This window comes from Sapajus apella, unplaced genomic scaffold (assembly GCF_009761245.1).
Source record: "Sapajus apella isolate SASKATOON/1434 unplaced genomic scaffold, GSC_monkey_1.0 scaffold115, whole genome shotgun sequence".
Classification (NCBI taxonomy): domain Eukaryota; kingdom Metazoa; phylum Chordata; class Mammalia; order Primates; family Cebidae; genus Sapajus; species Sapajus apella.
Genome location: NW_022437055.1, coordinates 5,285,037 through 5,291,030, shown reverse-complemented (window position 1 = coordinate 5,291,030; position 5,994 = coordinate 5,285,037).

Genomic DNA, 5,994 nt, shown 5'->3' with positions numbered 1-5,994 from the left:
GCTTCACATTGATTTAAACATTTTATTTCAGTTACCTTTGAGGATCTCAAGGTTTTAGCTCTCCTATTTCCGAAAGTTGTCTCGTATTTCTGTGACTGATGTAGGAAAAATAGAAACAGTGAAATATATCAGCTAGAAATGTGTTGAGTTTCTTTATTTCAAGGGATTTAATTTACTTTGTAATTTAACTTCTTGAATAGGTAACAATCATATGCTTCAAAAATTAAAAAAACTTTATACAGTGAAAAATCACTTCTCACCCTCCCTGTGCACCCAGCCTTTTACAAGTAACCACTTTTATTAGTTTAAATATATGTATGTGTTTTGAGACAGGATCTCACGCTGTCACCCGGGCTGGAGTGCAGTGGTGTGATCTCAGCTCACTGTAGCCTCTGCCTCCTGAGGAGCTGGGATTACAGCTTTGCGCCACCACACCAGCTAATTTTTGTATTTTTAGTAGAAACAGGGTTTCACCATGTTGGCCAGGCTACTTCTGTTTCTTTATGCAAAACATATACAAGTTGAGTATCCCTTATCCAAAATGCTTGGGACCAGAAATGTTTAGAATTTGGGAATTTTTTCAGATTTGGGGGATATTTGTATATACATAATGAGGTATCTTGGGGATAGGGCCCATTTCTAAACATGAAATTTGTTCCATACATACCTTATGCACATAGCCAGCAGGTATTTTTTTTTTTTTTTTTTTTTTGAGACAGAGTCTTGCTCTGTCACCCAGGCTAAAGTGTAGTGGTGTGATCTCAGTTCACGGCAACAATTGCCTCCCAGGTTCAAGCAATTCTCCTGCCTCAGTCTCCTGAGTAGCTGGGATTACAGGCATGTACCACTGTGCTTGGGTAATTTTTGTATTTTTAGTAGAGACGGAGTTTCACCATGTTGGCCAGGCTGGTCTCAAACTCCTGACCTCATGATCCGCCCACCTCAGCCTCCCAAAGTGCTAGGATTACAGGCGTGAGCCACCGTGCGTGGCCTGCCAGCAGGTAATTTTATTTTTCCCTTCGGGACATTGAATAAACTGTTGTCCACCTGCCTTTTGACTGCAACCCATCATATGAGGTTAGATGTGGAATTTTCCACTTGGGGCATCAAATCGGCACTCCAGAAGTTTTAATTTGGAGCAATTCAGACCTTGGAGTTTTGGATTAGGGGTGTTCAACCTGTATATTCTTATTTCTTTTCTATATAAACAATAACAGTTTCATGAGTAGTCAAAGACCTGGGGCTTAAGCTGGCTCTGGAAGGGTGAGTTGAATTCACATACAGAGAGAAGTTAGATTCACAAGAAGAGGCAAGGATGTGCCACGAGGTGAGATTTGTTTGGAAGTAATGTCTAGGGAGATGAGACTGTTGTGTGTTCCATTATTTCCTGTCTGCTGTGAAGAAAACTTGACTGCCATGACTCATGGGGATGAACACAGGCTCATGAGGGAAGAACTAAGCTAGCCAAGGGGCTACAGGTATCACAAAATACAATCAGAGAAGAGGTAAAGAAGTAATCGTCATTGTGAAAACAAATATGATTCATCCTGAAGGCAGCTAGCAAACAGGAAACACAGCAAGATACATGGCAATAGTCGCAATTATCTGTCACTGCAGGTGTTTCTGCCACCTCGAAATTGTTAGGCCAGCACAGTTCTGCCTCCTGAGTTCATTTGAAAAGGGGTTGTACAAAATCAGCATGGGAAGTTTTAGGTTTCTAGAGAAGATTCTGGAAACGAGTGTCTTCCAGGTATTTTCGTTCACTGAACGAGTAAGTGGAAGGACTCTAGCAGCTGCAGAGGCGGTATCTACAGGGTTTCCGCATGCACATGGAAATAGACGCTAAGGTTTCAAAACTTTACTATTATGAAAGAGATTGAGGATTTCAAGTGGCACCTAAAACCCTGCCATTTAGAGAAAGCATGCCTAAAAGGATCAATTTAAACCTAAAGGAAGTTAGGAGGTGGGAGGAACTGAGACCATAGAGCTATCTTAGAGGATTCAAATGGAGGGGCCCAGCCAGCCTAGCTGCACTATCCTAGAAGCAGAATGTCAAGTTAGTGATTATTTCATTAGGAAAATATTTGCTACACCTATAATCTGGAAGTGATAAACAACATACCAGAGCAGAACATTAGTCTCCAGGATTAAATACCAAACAGAATAACAAAGAGTTGACCCAGCTACAGGACATTAAGAGAGGCCTGACCAGTTACCACATCAAAGACCCTTTAAGTAAGCCATGGGCAGAAAAAGGAACAAATTGACTCTGGTTTGCAAAGGCTTTATACGACCGAGAGAACAGAAATGCAAATGGACTCAACTCAAGCTGGCTATTTTGTTCATTCAGTTTTGCTGTGATTTGCCCATCACTTGGTTAATCAAAAGATGATCAACAAATTAAAGTGACACCTGCCATGAGCTATGTCAGCTTCAACACCTAATAGAAACTGGGTCCAGTTCGAGGACGATGATGGTGAGGTATGTCTAGCTCACTAAATACGTTTGCCGATTAGCTGGGTGATTGCTTTGTGAATCACTGACGTAAACACATAAGCTAGACAGTTCAGAATGTGATCCAAGTAGGTGAGGGAAAGGCTTGATCTGATAAAGTAAAAGGAATAAATGAAATGATTTCATGAGAATGTAGACAGATTTTTAGTCCACCAGGGTAGAGAAACACAATGTGAAATCTGTCTTGACAAAATGAAGTGTGAGTTGTGCTTACATTAAGAAAACTGCCAACCTCTGGGAAGGAAAGCAGAATGCAAATGTGGTACAGGTGCACATGCATACACACAGATGAAATCCCACAGTAAATTACTTTTGTACAATCCTAAATCACAGGAGGTATGGTTAAAAATTGATTTGGTTCCTTCCTCTCTTTCTTTCCTTCCTTCCTTTCCTTCCTTCCTTCCTTCTTTCCTTCCTTCCCTCCTTCCTCTTTCTTTATTTCTTCCCTTCCTCCCTCCCTTTCTTCCTTTCCTTCTTTCCTTCCCTTTCCTTCCTTTCTTTCCTTTCTTTTCCTTCCTTTCTTTCCTTTCTTTTCCTTCCTTTCTTTTTCTCTTTCTTTCTCTCTCTCCTTCCTTCTTTCCTTCCTTCCTTCCTTCCCTCCTTCCTTCCTTCCTTCTCTGAGCCTTCCTCTGTCACCTAAGCTGGAGTGCAATAGTGTGATCATGGCTCACTTCAGCCTCAACCTCCCAGGCTCAAGTGATCCTCCTACCTCAGCCTCCCAAGTACCTGGGATTACAGGTACACACCACCACACCTGGCTAATTAAAAAAAATTTTTTTTGGTAGAGATAGGGGTCTCACTTTGTTTCCCAGACTGCTCTCAAATTCCTGGGTTCAAGCAATCCTCCCACCTCGGCCTCCCAAAGTGCTGGGATTACAGGTGTGAGCCATCACGCCCGGCCAGGAATGCAATTTATTAAACAAAAGCACCCTCTCTCCTAATAAACATGTTTTTGCAGTTAATGACTGTACTAAATAACTTGTATCTTCGGCTATTCTCAGGCTGCTAGGGAGCAGATGTTTTCTGTTTCTTTGTGTGTTTTTTTAAAATAGACTTTGTTTTTGAGAGCAGTTTTGGGTTCACAGCAAAATTTTTCAGCAAGTACAGAGTTCACATATACTCCCTCCTCCCTCCCCCACATGCCCAGCCTCTCCCACTAGCAACATTCCTCACCAGACTGGTACATTTGTTACAATCAATGAATCTACATGGACACATCATGATCACTCAAAGCCCATAGTTTACATTAGGGTTCACTCTTAGTGTGATATATTCTATGGGTTTGGACAAATGTTTAATGGCATGTTCCCACCAGTATAGCATCATACGGAGTAGTTTCACTACCCTAAAAATCCTCTGTTGGGGTTTTCTTTCTTAAAATTTTTATTATGGAAAATTTTGAATATTTACACAGGTCAAGAGAATAGTATAAATAAACTCTGCCTATGTACCCATCACCTGCCTTTGGAAATTACCAACCATGGCCAGTCGTGATGAGATGGATATTGTTTCTTTGTTTTTGTTGTTGTTGTTGTTTTCTGAGACAGAGTCTCGCTCTGTTGCCCAGGCTGGAGTACAGTGGCACAATCTCAGCTCATTGCAACCTCCACCTCCTGGGTTCAAGTGATTATCTTGCCTCAGCCTCCTGAGTAGCTGGAAATACAGGCATGTGTGATCACGCCCTGCTAATTTTTGTGCTTTTAGTACAGATAGGGTTTCACCATATGGGCCAGGCTGGTTTTGAACTCCTGACCTCGTGAGCTGCCCAACTCGGCCTCCCAAAATGCTGAGATTACAGGCGTGAGCCACCGCGGGGCCAAGATGGATTTTGTAAAGGATATGGGAACATAGCTATTGGCAGACTGGTATTACTTTTGTGGAAAAGGAGCTTCTCACCCGTTTTTAAATGAGTGATGAAATTATTCCGGGATGAACAGGCATTAGTATTAAGCAATAACTGTGTTAGCCACTTTGCAAATGGTATCTAGACCCTTGCTACTCCATGTGTGGTCCATGGCCCAGCAGCATGGGCTTACCTGGGAGCTTACTGGCCATGGAGAGCCTCAGGCTCCACCCACAACTGAATCAGGGTGTGCGGTTTAACAAGATTCCCCAGGTGCTCTGTGTATTGAAAGTTAAGAAGTACTGACTGCCTGGCACGGGGTGGGCTCTGAATAGCATCCTAACAATCTTGCAACAAGACCACAAGGCAGATATCATCATGTCAGATTTACAAATGAGATAACTACAGTGCAGAGATGTTATTTGGCTTTTCCAAGATCCCACAGCTAATAAACTTAGGTCGGTCTGGCTTCAGAGTCTATGATTTATAGCATGCTTCCTCCCAGTTAGAGAGTTGGCTTTTTTTTTTTTTTTTTTTTTTTTTGAGACGGAGTCTCGCTCTTGTTGCCCAGGCTGGAGTGCAATGGTGCAATCTTGGCTCCCTGCAACCTCTGCCTCCCGGGTTCAAGTGATTCTCCTGCCTCAGCCTCCTGAGTAGCGGGGATTACAGGCATACGCCACCACGCCCAGACAACTTTTGTATTTTTAGTAGAGATGGGGTTTCTCCAAGTTGGTCAGTTTGGTCTCGAACCACCTCAGGTGATCTGCCTGCCTCGGCTTCCCAAAGTGCTGGGATTACAGTTGTGAACCACCGTGCCCGGCCAAGAGTTGGCTTTTTTAAAGGGAGTTTACTTTTAGGGTAACTCAGTGAAGAAAAGAAACCGGGATGGTATGTGTATACACAACACCAAAAGACCCAGTCATCTCAGCAACAACAGCAGCAAACCAAGCTGCTACCATGCAAGCTACTTGCATGCTGCTTGCTCCACTAGAAGGCTTTTCACGTTTCAGCCAGTTATTACGGTGTCATGTTGGACAGCTAAATATTTCAGAGCAATCAAAAAACCTGGAGCAATTATCAAAGTTATTCCCTCTTGTCAGTGACTGTTAAGCCAAATATGAACCAAATTGCAAACCACATGCTCTTCCAGAACAAATAGAAGATTTGCTATAGTCCCGTGTAACTGGTAAAGGCATTTTAAAAAATCAGTCAGATCAATCTGACTTCATGTAGGCAGAAAGGGCAGGTAGTTGATTGCTATTTCTCTTTCTAACCCGCTGGGCGACCTTAGCCTGTAGCTCTGCATGAGTGTGGAATTGCTTACACCAAGAAGAGAACCTTAAATGCTTGAGCACTGCTGGGCAATACAATAGGCCCTTTTGTTTCTGGGTAGCTTTTTGAAAGGAATATTACTGGAAAAGGTAGAAAAAGCATAATTCCTGGAGCACAACCCTTAGTTTAGCAGGAACTCATTAGATCTCAGGAACTTCTCCCTTCTAATCCTGGGAGGAGATTAGGCCATTTCCTTCTCTTTTGCTGCCCTAATGACTCTGGGGACTTGCATTAATGGATCAGCATGGCTACTTGGTTTTGCAATGAGCTGATTTGATGATTAATTAGCCTCTAGCAGGAATCTG